Source organism: Phalangium opilio, unplaced genomic scaffold (assembly GCF_054372755.1).
Source record: "Phalangium opilio isolate 3A_F unplaced genomic scaffold, DU_Popi_V2 ptg000019l_1, whole genome shotgun sequence".
Classification (NCBI taxonomy): Eukaryota; Metazoa; Arthropoda; class Arachnida; order Opiliones; family Phalangiidae; genus Phalangium; species Phalangium opilio.
In genome coordinates, this window is record NW_028324152.1 from 6664762 (window position 1) to 6681111 (window position 16350).

General features: G+C 40.4%; 7 pseudogenes; all 7 read right to left on the bottom strand.

Moving 5' to 3' along the window:
* Positions 1 to 12531: 12531 nt before the first annotated feature.
* Positions 12532 to 12650, bottom strand: LOC149701227 (5S ribosomal RNA; annotated as a pseudogene).
* Positions 12651 to 13010: 360 nt separating this feature from the next.
* On the bottom strand, positions 13011 to 13129 carry LOC149701228 (5S ribosomal RNA; annotated as a pseudogene).
* A 583-nt stretch (positions 13130 to 13712) lies between these two features.
* Positions 13713 to 13815, bottom strand: LOC149701229 (5S ribosomal RNA; annotated as a pseudogene).
* Positions 13816 to 13948: 133 nt separating this feature from the next.
* Positions 13949 to 14067, bottom strand: LOC149701230 (5S ribosomal RNA; annotated as a pseudogene).
* Positions 14068 to 14205: 138 nt separating this feature from the next.
* On the bottom strand, positions 14206 to 14324 carry LOC149701231 (5S ribosomal RNA; annotated as a pseudogene).
* A 362-nt stretch (positions 14325 to 14686) lies between these two features.
* Positions 14687 to 14805, bottom strand: LOC149701232 (5S ribosomal RNA; annotated as a pseudogene).
* Positions 14806 to 14928: 123 nt separating this feature from the next.
* On the bottom strand, positions 14929 to 15031 carry LOC149701233 (5S ribosomal RNA; annotated as a pseudogene).
* Between the last annotated feature and the right edge of the window lie 1319 nt (positions 15032 to 16350).

A 16350-nucleotide genomic window follows, 5' to 3' on the forward strand; every position in this document is an offset into this window, starting at 1 on the left:
GTTTAGCTTAATTACTCGGCCCCTGTTGGTCGTAGCTCAATAATTTTAGTATGGTTAGATGGGGGACAAATTGGACTATAAAATACTCAAAGGACATCCCCGTATCTCCAGTAGAAACAGAGTTAGGAGCCTGCAAAGTATAGTCTAATGCATTTTCTATGGAGGGGTTTGTTTTTTCACGTATTGCTTAATTACTTGACCCTGTTCTTTCGATTAAAAATAATAACATATCTTTAGTGTAGCGGTTATCGCATCCGCCTCACTCCCGGAAGGCCACAGGTTCGAAACCGCGAAGTTTTTTTTTATAATTATCCGAACATTTGTGTCAAGGTCACATTATTTACATCCCCGTATCTCTGGTAGAACCAGAGTTACGAGCCTCCAGAATTTAGTCTAATGTATTTCCTATGGAGGGGGTTTGTTTGTTTACGATTAGCTTAATTACTCGACTACTGTTTGTCGTAGCCCTAATACTTGGTATGGCTAGATGAAGGACAAATTGGTCTATAACATACTCAAAGGACATCCCGGTATCTCCAGTAGAAACAGAGTTACGAGCCTGCAAAATTTATTTTCAAAAATCAAAAGTAACCTTCTAACAATAAGTGAGACAAAAAATAAGTTGACGACGATATTGCGGTAGCCTCAAGTTTAAAGTAGCCTTGTATGGGGAGCAAAGAGTACTATAACATATCCAAAGGAGATCCCAGTATCTCTTGTAGAACAAGAGTTATGAGCCTCCAAAGTTTAGTGCAAAAATCATAAGTAACATAATAAAAATAAGTGAGACGATACAAAAGTTGACGAACATTTTGCTTAATATCTCGGACCCTGTTTGTCCTAGCTCAATGTTTTTAGTATAGTTAGATGGGGGACAAATTGGACTAAAACATACTCAAAGGACATCCCCGTATCTCCAATAGAAACAGAGTTACGAGCCTGCAAACTATAGTCTAATGCATTTCCTATGCAGGGGGTTTGTTTCGTTACGTTTTGCTTAAGTACTCGGCCCCTGTTTGTCGTAGCCCAAAGTTTTTAGTATGGTTAGATGGGGGACAATTTGGACTATAACATATCCTAAGGACATCCCCGTATCTCTAGTAGACACAGAGTTATGGGCCTGCAAAATATAGTCTACTGCATTTCTTATGGACGGGTTGTTTGTTTACGTTTAGCTTAATTAATCGGCCCTTGTTTGTCGTAGCTCATTATTTGTAGTATGGTTAGATGGGAGACATATTGGACTATAACATACTCAAAGGACATCCCCGTATCTCCAGTAGAAACAGATTTACGAGCCTGCAAAGTATAGTCTAATGCATTTCCTATGGAGGGGGTTTGTTTCGTTACGTTTTGCTTAAGTACTCGGCCCCTGTTTGTCGTAGCCCAAAGTTTTTAGTAAGGTTAGATGGGGGACAATTTGGACTACAACATATCCTAAGGACATCTCCGTATCTCTAGTAGACACAGAGTTATGGGCCTGCAAAGTATAGTCTAATGCATTTCCTATGGAGGGGTTTGTTTGTTTACGATTAGCTTAATTACTCGACTGCTGTTTGTCGTAGCTCAATGTTTTTAGTATGGTTAGATGGGGGACAAATTGGACTATAACATACTCAAAGGACATCCCCGTATCTCCAGTAGAAACAGAGTTACGAGCCTGCAAAGTATAGTCTAATGCATTTTCTATGGAGGGGTTTGTTTGTTCACGTATTACTTAATTACTTGACCCTGTTCTTTCGATTAAAAATAATAACATATCTTTAGTGTAGCGGTTATCGCATCCGCCTCACTCTCGGAAGGCCACAGGTTCGAAACCGCGAAGTTTTTTTTTATAATTATCCGAACATTTGTGTCAAGGTCACATTATTTACATCCCCGTATCTCTGGTAGAACCAGAGTTACGAGCCTCCAGAATTTAGTCTAATGTATTTCCTATGGAGGGGGTTTGTTTGTTTACGATTAGCTTAATTACTCGACTACTGTTTGTCGTAGCCCTAATACTTGGTATGGCTAGATGAAGGACAAATTGGTCTATAACATACTCAAAGGACATCCCCGTATCTCCAGTAGAAACAGAGTTACGAGCCTGCAAAATTTATTTTCAAAAATCAAAAGTAACCTTCTAACAATAAGTGAGACAAAAAATAAGTTGACGACGATATTGCGGTAGCCTCAAGTTTAAAGTATCCTTGTATGGGGAGCAAAGAGTACTATAACATATCCAAAGGAGATCCCAGTATCTCTTGTAGAACAAGAGTTATGAGCCTCCAAAGTTTAGTGCAAAATCATAAGTAACATAATAAAAATAAGTGAGACGATACCAAAGTTGACGAACATTTTGCTTAATATCTCGGCTCTACGACAAACAGGGGCCGAACCACCAACCTATTGGTTAACAGCCGAACGCGCTAACCATTGCGCCACGGAAGCCCAAAAATTAAATGCTCGTCAGGTATTGTGTAAAAACCTTGACTTTTTACGTCACATCTGAGACCTCACAACACCGTTCCCGGATGGGCTCGAACCACTAACCTATTGGTTAACAGCCGAACGCGCTAACCATTGAGCCACGGAAGCTCAGAAATTAAATGGTTGTCACGTATTGTGGAAAAGTTATGATCTTTTACGCTACATCTGAGACCCCACAACACCTCTCCCGGGTGAGCTCGTACCACCAACCTTTCGATTAACAGCTGATCGCGCTAATCATTGCGCACGGAAGCCCAAAAATTCAATGTTCGACAGGTATTGTGGAAAAACTCTGACATTTTATGTTACATTTGAGACGTCACAACACCGCTCCCGGGAGGGCTCAAACCACCAGTCTTTTGAATAGCAGCTGAACGCGCTAACCATTGCGCCACGGAAGCCCAAAAATTAAATGGTCGTCAGGTATTGTGGAAAAACTTTGGCTTTCTACGTTACATTTGAGATCACACAACACCGCTCCCGGGTGGGCTCGAACCACCAACCTATTGGTTAACAGCTGAACGCGCTAACCATTGAGCCACGGAAGCTCAGAAATTATATGGTTGTCACGTATTGTGGAAAAGTTTTGACTTTTTACGCTACATCTGAGACCCCACAACACCTCTCCCGGGTGGGCTCGAACCTTCAACCTTTCGATTAACAGCTGAACGCGCTAATCATTGCGTCACGGAAACCCAAAAATTAAATGTTCGTCAGGTATTGTGGAAAAACTCTGACATTTTACGTTACATCTGAGACCTCACAACACCGCTCCCGGATGGGGTCGAACCACCAACCTATTGGTTAACAGCCGAACGCGCTAACCATTGAGCCACGGAAGCCCAAAGTTAAATGCTCGTCAGGTATTGTGTAAAAACCTTGACTTTTTACGTCACATCTGAGACCTCACAACACCGCTCCCGGATGGGCTCGAACCACCAACCTATTGGTTAACAGCCGAACGCGCTAACCATTGAGCCACGGAAGCTCAGAAATTAAATGGTTGTCACGTATTGTGGAAAAGTTTTGACTTTTTACGCTACATCTGAGACCCCACAACACCTCTCCCGGGTGGGCTCGAACCTTCAACCTTTCGATTAACAGCTGAACGCGCTAATCATTGCGCCACGGAAGCCCAAAAATTAAATGTTCGTCAGGTATTGTGAAAAACTCTGACATTTTACGTTACATCTGAGACCTCACAACACCGCATCCCGGATGGGCTCGAACCACAAATCTATTGGTTAACAGCCGAACGCGATAACCATTGAGCCACGGAAGCTCAGAAATTAAATGGTTGTCAGGTATTGTGGATAAGTTATGACTTATTACGTTATATCTGATACCCTACAACACCTCTCCCGGTTGGCATCGAACCACCAACCTTTCGGTTAACAGCCGAACGAGCTAACCATTGCCCCAAGGAACCCCAAAAATTAAATGTTCGTCAGGTATTGTGGAAAAACCTTGAATTTTTACGTTACATTTGAGATCCCACAACACCGCTCCCGGGTGGGCTCGAACCACCAACCTATTGGTTAACAGCCGAACGCGCTAATCATTGAGCCACGGAAGCTCAGAAATTAAATGGTTGTCACGTGTTGTGGAAAAGTTTTGACTTTTTACGCTACATCTGAGACCCCACAACACCTCTCCCGGGTGGGCTCGTACCACCAACCTTTCGATTAACAGCTGAACGCGCTAACCATTGCGCCACGGAAGCCCAAAAATTCAATGTTCGACAGGTATTGTGGAAAAACTCTGACATTTTATGTTACATTTGAGACGTCACAACACCGCTCCCGGGAGGGCTCAAACCACCAGTTTTTTGAATAGCAGCTGAACGCGATAACCATTGCGCCACGGAAGCTCAGAAATTAAATGGTTGTCACGTATTGTGGAAAAGTTTTGACTTTTTACGCTACATCTGAGACGTCACAACACCGCTCCCGGATGGGCTCGAACCACCAACCTATTGGTTAACAGCCGAACGCGCTAACCATTGAGCCACGGAAGCCCAAAGTTAAATGCTCGTCAGGTATTGTGTAAAAACCTTGACTTTTTACGTCACATCTGAGACCTCACAACACCGCTCCCGGATGGGCTCGAACCACCAACCTATTGGTTAACAGCCGAACGCGCTAACCATTGAGCCACGGAAGCTCAGAAATTAAATGGTTGTCAGGTATTGTGGATAAGTTATGACTTATTACGTTATATCTGATACCCTACAACACCTCTCCCGGTTGGCATCGAACCACCAACCTTTCGGTTAACAGCCGAACGAGCTAACCATTGCCCCAAGGAACCCCAAAAATTAAATGTTCGTCAGGTATTGTGGAAAAACCTTGAATTTTTACGTTACATTTGAGATCCCACAACACCGCTCCCGGGTGGGCTCGAACCACCAACCTATTGGTTAACAGCAGAACGCGCTAATCATTGAGCCACGGAAGCTCAGAAATTAAATGGTTGTCACGTGTTGTGGAAAAGTTTTGACTTTTTACGCTACATCTGAGACCCCACAACACCTCTCCCGGGTGGGCTCGTACCACCAACCTTTCGATTAACAGCTGAACGCGCTAACCATTGCGCCACGGAAGCCCAAAAATTCAATGTTCGACAGGTATTGTGGAAAAACTCTGACATTTTATGTTACATTTGAGACGTCACAACACCGCTCCCGGGAGGGCTCAAACCACCAGTTTTTTGAATAGCAGCTGAACGCGATAACCATTGCGCCACGGAAGCTCAGAAATTAAATGGTTGTCACGTATTGTGGAAAAGTTTTGACTTTTTACGCTACATCTGAGACGTCACAACACCGCTCCCGGATGGGCTCGAACCACCAACCTATTGGTTAACAGCCGAACGCGCTAACCATTGAGCCACGGAAGCCCAAAGTTAAATGCTCGTCAGGTATTGTGTAAAAACCTTGACTTTTTACGTCACATCTGAGACCTCACAACACCGCTCCCGGATGGGCTCGAACCACCAACCTATTGGTTAACAGCCGAACGCGCTAACCATTGAGCCACGGAAGCTCAGAAATTAAATGGTTGTCACGTATTGTGGAAAAGTTTTGACTTTTTACGCTACATCTGAGACCCCACAACACCTCTCCCGGGTGGGCTCGAACCTTCAACCTTTCGATTAACAGCTGAACGCGCTAATCATTGCGCCACGGAAGCCCAAAAATTAAATGTTCGTCAGGTATTGTGGAAAAACTCTGACATTTTACGTTACATCTGAGACCTCACAACACCGCTCCCGGATGGGCTCGAACCACCAACCTATTGGTTAACAGCCGAACGCGCTAACCATTGCGCCACGGAAGCCCAAAAATTAAATGGTCGTCAGGTGTTGTGGAAAAAACCTTGACTTTTTACGTCACATCTGAGACGTCACAACACCGCTCCCGGATGGGCTCGAGCCACACACCTATTGGTTAACAGCCGAACGCGCTAACCTTTGAGCCACGGAAGCTCAGAAATTAAATGGTTGTCAGGTATTGTGGATAAGTTATGACTTTTTACGTTACATCTGAGACCCTACAACACCTCTTCCGGTTGGGCTCGAACCACCAACCTTTCGGTTAACAGCCGAACGCGCTAACCATTGCGCCAAGGAAGCCCAAAAATTTAATGGTCGTCAGGTATTGTGGCAAAACTTTGGCTTTCTACGTTACATTTGAGATCCTACACCAACCGCTCCCGGGTGGGCTCGAACCACCGACCTATTGGTTAACAGCCGAACGCGCTAACCATTGAGCCACGGAAGCTCAGAAATTAAATGGTTGTCACGTATTGTGGATAAGTTTTGACTTTTTACGCTACATCTGAGACCCCACAACACCTCTTCCGGGTGCGCTTGAACCACCAGCCTTTCGATTAACAGTTGAACGCGCTAATAATTGCGCCACGGAAGCCCAAAAATTAAATGTTCGTCAGGTATTGTGGAAAAACTCTGACATTTTACGTTACATCTGAGACGTCACAACACCGCTCCCGGATGGGCTCGAACCACCAACCTTTCGGTTAACAGCTGAACGCGCTGACCATTGCGCCACGGAAGCCCAAAAATTAAATGGTCGTCAGTTATTGTGGAAAAATTTTGGCTTTCAACGTTACATTTGAGATCCCAAAACACCGCTCCCGGGTGGGCTCGAACGACCAACCTATTTGTTAGCAGCCGAATTCGCTAACCATTGAGCCACGGAAGCTCAGAATTTAAATGGTCGTCAGGTGTTGTGGAAAAAACCTTGACTTTTTACGTCACATCTGAGACGTCTCAACACCGCTCCCGGATGGGCTCGAACCACACACCTATTGGTTAACAGCCGAACGCGCTAACCTTTGAGCCACGGAAGCTCAGAAATTAAATGGTTGTCAGGTATTGTTGATAAGTTATGACTTTTTACGTTACATCTGAGACCCTACAACACCTCTCCCGGGTGGGCTCGAACCTTCAACCTTTCGATTAACAGCTGAACGCGCTAATCATTGCGCCACGGAAGCCCAAAAATTAAATGTTCGTCAGGTATTGTGGAAAAACTCTGACATTTTACGTTACAACTGAGACCTCACAACACCGCTCCCGGATGGGCTCGAACCACCAACCTATTGGTTAACAGCCGAACGCGCTAACCATTGCGCCACGGAAGCCCAAAATTTAAATGGTCGTCAGATGTTGTGGAAAAAACCTTGACTTTTTACGTCACATCTGAGACGTCACAACACCGCTCCCGGATGGGCTCGAACCACACACCTATTGGTTAACAGCCGAACGCGCTAACCTTTGAGCCACGGAAGCTCAGAAATTAAATGGTTGTCAGGTATTGTAGATAAGTTATGACTTTTTACGTTACATCTGAGACCCTACAACACCTCTTCCGGTTGGGCTCGAACCACCAACCTTTCGGTTAACAGCCGAACGCACTAACAATTGCGCCAAGGAAGCCCAAAAATTTAATGGTCGTCAGGTATTGTGGCAAAACTTTGGCTTTCTACGTTACATTTGAGATCCCACACCACCGCTTCCGGGTGGGCTCGAACCACCAACCTATTGGTTAACAGCCGAACGCACTAACCATTGAGCCACGAAAGCTCAGAAATTAAATGGTTGTCACGTATTGTGGATAAGTTTTGACTTTTTACGCTATATCTGAGACCCCACAACACCTCTTCCGGGTGGGCTTGAACCACCAGCCTTTCGATTAACAGTTGAACGCGCTAATAATTGCGCCAAGGAAGCCCAAAAATTAAATGTTCGTCAGGTATTGTGGAAAAGCTCTGACATTTTACGTTACATCTGAGACGTCACAACACCGCTCCCGGATGGGCTCGAACCACCAACCTTTAGGTTAACACCTGAACGCGCTAACCATTGCGCCAAGGAAGCCCAAAAATTAAATGTTCGTCAGTTATTGTGGAAAAACCTTGACTTTTTACGTCACTTCTGAGACCTGACAACACCGCTCCCGGATGGGCTCAAACCACCAACCTATTGGTTAACAGCCGAACGCGCTAACCATTGAGCCACGGAAGCTCAGAAATTAAATGGTCGTCACGTATTGTGGAAAAACTTTGGCTTTCTACGTTACATTTGAGATCCCACAACACCGCTCCCGGATGGGCTCGAACCACCAACCTATTGGTTAACAGCCGAACGCGCTAACCATTGCGCCACGGAAGCACAAAAGCTAAATGCCCGTCAGGTATTGTGCAAAAACCATGACTTTTTACGTCACATCTGAGACCTCACAACACCGCTCCCGGATGGGCTCGAACCACCAACCTATTGGTTAACAGCCGAACGCGCTAACCATTGCGCCACGGAAGCCCAAAAGTTAAATGCTCGTCAGGTATTGTGTAAAAACCTTGACTTTTTACGTCACATCTGAGACCTCACAACACCTCTCCCGGATGGGCTCGAACCACCAACCTATTGGTTAACAGCCGAACGCGCTAACCATTGCGCCACGGAAGCCCAAAAGTTAAATGCTCGTCAGGTATTGTGTAAAAACCTTGACTTTTTACGTCACATCTGAGACCACACAACACCGCTCCCGGATGGGCTCGAACCACCAACCTATTGGTTAACAGCCGAACGCGCTAACCATTGCGCCACGGAAGCCCAAAAGTTAAACGCTCGTCAGGTATTATGTAAAAACCTTGATTTTTTACGTCACATCTGAGACCTCACAACACCGCTCCCGGATGGGGTCGAACCACCAACCTATTGGTTAACAGCCGAACGCGCTAACCATTGCGCCACGGAAGCCCAAAAGTTAAATGCTCGTCAGGTATTGTGTAAAAACCTTGACTTTTTACGTCACATCTGAGACCTCACAACACCTCTCCCGGATGGGCTCGAACCACCAACCTATTGGTTAACAGCCGAACGCGCTAACCATTGTGCCACGGAAGCCCAAAAGTTAAATGCTCGTCAGGTATTGTGTAAAAACCTTGACTTTTTACGTCACATCTGAGACCTCACAACACCGCTCCCGGATGGGCTCGAACCACCAACCTATTGGTTAACAGCCGAACGCGCTAACCATTGCGCCACGGAAGCCCAAAAGTTAAACGCTCGTCAGGTATTATGTAAAAACCTTGATTTTTTACGTCACATCTGAGACCTCACAACACCGCTCCCGGATGGGGTCGAACCACCACCCTATGGGTTAACAGCCGAACGCGCTAACCATTGCGCCACGGAAGCCAAAAAATTAAATGTTCGTCAGGGATTGTGGAAAAACTCTGACATTTTACGTTACATCTGAGACGTCACAACACCGCTCCCGGGAGGGCTCAACGATTTTGAAAATGTTATTAAAAATCGAGGTAAATTTTTAATTATTGTTCAATCGAGATGAAATCACTTTCAATGAGTGTTTTATAGGGAATTAAACAGAATTCGGTCAAAAATTTCTCCAGAAAAAAATGCATTCAAAAAAGTACCGAAAAAATCGCATGTTTTTCTTCTTCAAGATACAAAATCCGTGACAACGATTTCTTATTGAAAAATTTAATTTTAACAGTTTTTTGGTTGAATATCGTTACATTTGCTTGAATTAAAGCAAAAAGTATAAAAATAATGGTTTCAGTGAATATATTTGTAAATAGTGAAGAAATACTCAAAATATGCTTCGTTGGCGGTGAAACGTCGATTTTGAAAATGTTATTAAAAATCGAGGTACATTTTTAATTATTGTTCAATCGAGATGAAATCACTTTTAATGAGTGTTTTATAGGGAATTAAGCTGAATTCGGTCAAAAATTTCTCCAGAAAAAAATGCATTCAAAAAAGTACCGAAAAAATCGCATGTTTTTCTTCTTCAAGATACAAAATCCGTGACAACGATTTCTTTTTGAAAAATTTAATTTTAACAGTTTTTTGATTGAATATCGTTACATTTGCTTGAATTAAAGCAAAAAGTATAAAAATAATGGTTTCAGTGAACATATTTGAAAATAGTGAAGAAATACTCAAAGTATGCTTCTTTGGCCGTGAAATGTCGATTTTGAAAATGTTATTAAAAATCGAGGTAAATTTTTAATTATTGTTCAATCGAGATGAAATCACTTTCATTGAGTGTTTTATAGGGAATTAAGCTGAATTGGGTCAAAAATTTCTCCAGAAAAAAATGCATTCAAAAAAGTTTAGAAAAAATCGCATGTTTTTCTTCTTCAAGATACAAAATCCGTGACAACGATTTCTTATTGAAAAATTGAATTTTAACAGTTTTTTGAATGAATATCGTTACATTTGCTTGAATTAAAGCAAAAAGTATAAAAATAATGGTTTCAGTGGTTATATTTGAAAATAGTGAAGAAATACTCAAAATATGCTTCTTTGGCCGTGAAACGTCGATTTTGAAAATGTTATTAAAAATCGAGGTACATTTTTATTTATTGTTCAATCGAGATGAAATCACTTTTAATGAGTGTTTTATAGGGAATTAAGCTGAATTCGGTCAAAAATTTCTCCAGAAAAAAATGCATTCAAAAAAGTACCGAAAAAATCGCATGTTTTTCTTCTTCAAGATACAAAATCCGTGACAACGATTTCTTATTGAAAAATTTAATTTTAACAGTTTTTTGATTGAATATCGTTACATTTGCTTGAATTAAAGCAAAAAGTATAAAAATAATGGTTTCAGTGAACATATTTGAAAATAGTGAAGAAATACTCAAAGTATGCTTCTTTGGCCGTGAAATGTCGATTTTGAAAATGTTATTAAAAATCGAGGTAAATTTTTAATTATTGTTCAATCGAGATGAAATCACTTTCAATGAGTGTTTTATAGGGAATTAAACAGAATTCGGTCAAAAATTTCTCCAGAAAAAAATGCATTCAAAAAAGTACCGAAAAAATCGCATGTTTTTCTTCTTCAAGATACAAAATCCGTGACAACGATTTCTTATTGAAAAATTTAATTTTAACAGTTTTTTGGTTGAATATCGTTACATTTGCTTGAATTAAAGCAAAAAGTATAAAAATAATGGTTTCAGTGAATATATTTGTAAATAGTGAAGAAATACTCAAAATATGCTTCGTTGGCGGTGAAACGTCGATTTTGAAAATGTTATTAAAAATCGAGGTACATTTTTAATTATTGTTCAATCGAGATGAAATCACTTTTAATGAGTGTTTTATAGGGAATTAAGCTGAATTCGGTCAAACATTTCTCCAGAAAAAAATGCATTTAAAAGTGTACCGAAAAAATCGCATGTTTTTTCTCTTCAAGATACAAAATCCGTTACAACGATTTCTTATTTAAAATTGAATTTTAACAGGTTGTTGAATGAATATCGTTACATTTGCTTGAATTAACGCAAAAATTACAAAAATAATGGTTTCAGTGGTTATATTTGAAAATAGTGAAGAAATACTCAAAATGTTTTTCTTTGGCCGAGTTACGTCGATTTTGAAAAGTTATTAAAAATCGAGGTACATTTTTATTTATTGTTCAATCGAGATGAAATCACTTTTAATGAGTGTTTTATAGGGAATTAAGCTGAATTTGGTCAAAAATTTCTCCAGAAAAAAATGCATTCAAAAAAGTACCGAAAAAATCGCATGTTTTTCTTCTTCAAGACACAAAATCCGTGAATACGATTTCTTATTGAAAATTGAATTTTAACAGTTTTTTGAATGAATATCGTTACATTTGCTTGAATTAAAGCAAAAAGTATAAAAATAATGGATTCAATGAATATATTTGAAAATAGAGAAGAACTACTCAAAATATGCTTCTTTGGCCGTGAAACGCCGATTTTGAAAATGTTATTAAAAATCGAGGTAAATTTTTAATTATGTTCAATCGAGATGAAATCACTTTTTATGGGTGTTTTATAGGGAATTAAGCTGAATTCGGTCAAACATTTCTCCAGAAAGAAATGAATTCAAAAGTGTACCGAAAAAATCGCATGTTTTTCTTCTTCAAGATACAAAATCCGTGACAACGATTTCTTATTGAAAAATTTAATTTTAACAGTTTTTTTAATGAATATCGTTACATTTGCTTGAATTAAAGCAAAAGGTATAAAAATAATGGTTTCAGTGGTTATATTTGAAAATAGTGAAGAAATACTCAAAGTGGTCTCAATCCCAAGTACTGACTGCGCTCGACGCTTCTTAACTTCGGTTATCGGACGAGAACCGGTGTATTCAGCGTGTTATGGCCGTTTCTCGAGAGTGCTAGTTAATAATTTGAATTAAATTAACTTTCATCTTTATAAAACAATAAAAAAAGAAGATATGTTTGCTTTTTTCATATTTGGTGGAATTTGAAAGAGGAAACAAAAGTGAAAAAGCCGACGGCACGCAGTATTCCCAAGTACTGTATGCGCTCGACGCTGCTTAACTTCGGTTATCGGACGAGAACCGGTGTATTCAGCGTGATATGGCCGTTGCCGAGAGTGCTAGGTAATAATTCGAATTTAAATTAAGTGAGACAAATTAACCATCATCTTTTTAAAACAATAACAAAAAGAAAATAAGTTTGCTTTTTTCAAATCTACTGGAATTTAAAAGAGGAAAAAAAAGTAAAAAAGCCAACGGCACGCAGTGTTCCTAAGTGGTCTCCCTCCCAAGTAGTGACTGCGCTCGACGCTGCTTAACTTCGGTTATCGGACGAGAACCGGTGTATTCAGCGTGATATGGCCGTTGCCGAGAGTGCTAGTTAATAATTTGAATTTAATTAACTTTCATCTTTATAAAACAATAACAAAATGAAGATATGTGTGCTTTTTTCAAATCGGGTGGAATTTAAAAGAGGAAACAAAAGTGAAAAACCAACGGCACGCAATATTCCCAAGTACTGACTGCGCTCGACGCTGCTAACGTCGGCGATCGGACGAGAACCGGTGTTCTCAGCGTGATATGGCCGTTGCCGAGAGTGCTAGTTAAAAATTCGAATTTAAATTAAGTGAGACAAATTAACCCTCATCTTTCTAAAACAATAACAAAAAGAAGATATGTTTGCTTTTTTCATATCTATTGGAATTTAAAAGAGGAAAAAAAAGTGAAAAAGCTAACGGCACGCAGTGTTCCTAAGTGGTCGCCCTCCCAAGTACTGACTGCGCTCGACGCTGCTTAACTTCGGTTATCGTACGAGAACCGGTGTATTCAGCGTGTTATGGCCGTTGCCGATAGTGCTAGTTAATAATTTGAATTAAATTAACTTTCATCTTTATATAACAATAACAAAAAGAAGATATGTGTGCTTTTTTCAATTCGGGTGGAATTTAAAAGAGGAAACAAAAGTGAAAAACCAACGGCACGCAGTATTCCCAAGTACTGACTGCGCTCGACGCTGCTACCAGGGCGATCGGACGAGAACCGGTGTTCTCAACGTGATATGGCCGTTGCCGAGAGTGCTAGTTAAAAATTCTAATTTAAGTTAAGTGAGACAAATTAACCTTCATCTTTATAAAACATTAACAAAAAGAAAATATGTTTGCTTTTTTCATATCGGGTGGAATTTAAAAGAGGAAACAAAAGTGAAAAAGCCAACGGCACGCAGTATTCCCAAGTACTGACTGCGCTCGACGCTGCTAACGTCGGCGATCGGACGAGAACCGGTGTTCTCAGCGTGATATGGCCGTTGCCGAGAGTGCTAGTTAATAATTTGAATTAAATTAACTTTCATCTTTATAAAACAATAACAAAAAGAAGATATGTTTGCTTTTTTCATATCTGGTGGAATTTGAAAGAGGAAATAAAAGTGAAAAAGCCAACGGCACGCAGTATTCCCAAGTACTGTATGCGCTCGACGCTGCTTAACTTCGGTGATCGGACGAGAACCGGTGTTTTCAGCGTGATATGGCCGTTGCCGAGAGTGCTAGTTAATAATTCGAATTTAAATTAAGTGAGACAAATTAACCTTCATCATTTTAAAACAATAACAAAAAAACATGTTTGCTTTTTTCATATCTATTAAAATTTAAAAGAGGAAAAAAAGTGAATAAGCCAACGGCACGCAGTGTTCCTAAGTGGTCTCCCTCCCAAGTACTGACTGCGCTCGACGCTGCTTAACTTCGGTGATCGGACGAGAACCCCTGTATTCAGCGTGATATGGTCGTTGCCGAGAGTGCTAGTTAATAATTCGAATTTAAATTAAGTGAGACAAATTAACCTTCATCATTTTAAAACAATAACAAAATGAAAACATGTTTGCTTTTTTCATATCTATTAAAATTTAAAAGAGGAAAAAAAAAGTGAAAAAGCCAACGGCACGCAGTGTTCCTAAGTGGTCTCCCTCCCAAGTAGTGACTGCGCTCGACGCTGCTTAACATCGGTTATCGGACGAGAACCGCTGTATTCAGCGTGATATGGCCGTTGCCGAGAGTGCTGGTTAATAATTTTAATTTAATTAACTTTCATCTTTATAAAACAATAACAAAAAGAAGATATGTTTGCTTTTGTCATATCGGGTGGAATTTAAAAGAGGAAACAAAAGTGAAAAAGCCAACGGCACGCAGTATTCCCAAGTACTGACTGCGCTCGACGCTGCTAACGTCGGCGATCGGACGAGAACCGTTGTTCTCAGCGTGATATGGCCGTTGCCGAGAGTGCTAGATAATAATTCGAATTTAAATTAAGTGAGACAAATTAACCTTCATCTTTTTAAAACAATAACAAAAAGAAAATATGTTTGCTTTTTTCATATCTATTGGAATTTAAAAGAGGAAAAAAAAAGTGAAAAAGCTAACGGCACGCAGTGTTCCTAAGTGGTCGCCCTCCCAAATACTGACTGCGCACGACGCTGCTTAACTTCGGTTATCGTACGAGAACCGGTGTATTCAGCGTGTTATGGCCGTTGCCGATAGTTCTAGTTAATAATTTGATTTAAATTAACTTTCATCTTTATAAAACAATAACAGAAAGAAGATATGTTTGCTTTTTTTCATATCTGGTGGAATTTGAAAGAGGAAACAAAAGTGAAAAAGCCAACGGCACGCAGTATTCCCAAGTACTGTATGCGTTCGACGCTGCTTAACTTCGGTGATCGCACGAGAACCGGTGTTTTCAGCGTGATATGGCCGTTGCCGAGAGTGCTAGTTAATAATTCGTATTTAAATTAAGTGAGACAAATTAACCTTCATAATTTTAAAACAATAACAAAAAAAAACATGTTTGCTTTTTTCATATCTATTAAAATTTAAAAGAGGAAAAAAAGTGAAAAACCCAACGGAACGCAGTGTTCCTAAGTGGTCTCCCTCCCAAGTTGTGACTGCGCTCGACGCTGCTTAACATCGGTTATCGGACGAGAACCGCTGTATTCAGCGTGATATGGCCGTTGCCGAGAGTGCTGGTTAATAATTTTAATTTAATTAACTTTCATCTTTATAAAACAATAACAAAAAGAAGATATGTTTGCTTTTGTCATATCGGGTGGAATTTAAAAGAGGAAACAAAAGTGAAAAAGCCAACGGCACGCAGTATTTCCAAGTACTGACTGCGCTCGACGCTGCTAACGTCGGCGATCGGACGAGAACCGTTGTTCTCAGCGTGATATGGCCGTTGCCGAGAGTGCTAGATAATAATTCGAATTTAAATTAAGTGAGACAAATTAACCTTCATCTTTTTAAAACAATAAAAAAAAGAAAATATGATTGCTTTTTTAATATCTATTGGAATTTAAAAGAGGAAAAAAAAGTGAAAAAGCTAACGGCACGCAGTGTTCCTAAGTGGTCGCCATACTAAAAACATTGAGCTACGACAAACATTGGCCGAGATATTAAGCAAAATGTTCGTCAACTTTGGTATCGTCTCACTTATTTTTATTATGTTACTTATGATTTTTGCACTAAACTTTGGAGGCTCATAACTCTTGTTCTACAAGAGATACTGGAATCTCCTTTGGATATGTTATAGTACTCTTTGCTCCCCATACAAGGATACTTTAAACTTGAGGCTACCTCAATATCGTCGTCAACTTATTTTTTGTCTCACTTATTGTTAGAAGGTTACTTTTGATTTTTGAAAATAAACTTTGCAGGCTCGTAACTCTGGTTCTACCAGAGATACGGGGATGTAAATAATGTGACCTTGACACAAATGTTCGGATAATTATAAAGGTCTTTGCATGTTCCAAGCAAATAAAAAACTTCGCGGTTTCGAACCTGTGGCCTTCCGAGAGTGAGGCGGATGCGATAACCGCTACACTAAAGATATGTTATTATTTTTAATCGAAAGAACAGGGTCAAGTAATTAAGCAATACGTGAACAAACAAACCCCTCCATAGAAAATGCATTAGACTATACTTTGCAGGCTCGTAACTCTGTTTCTACTGGAGATACGGTGATGTCCTTTGAATATGTTATAGTCCAATTTGTCCCCCATCTAACCATTCTAAAAACATTGAG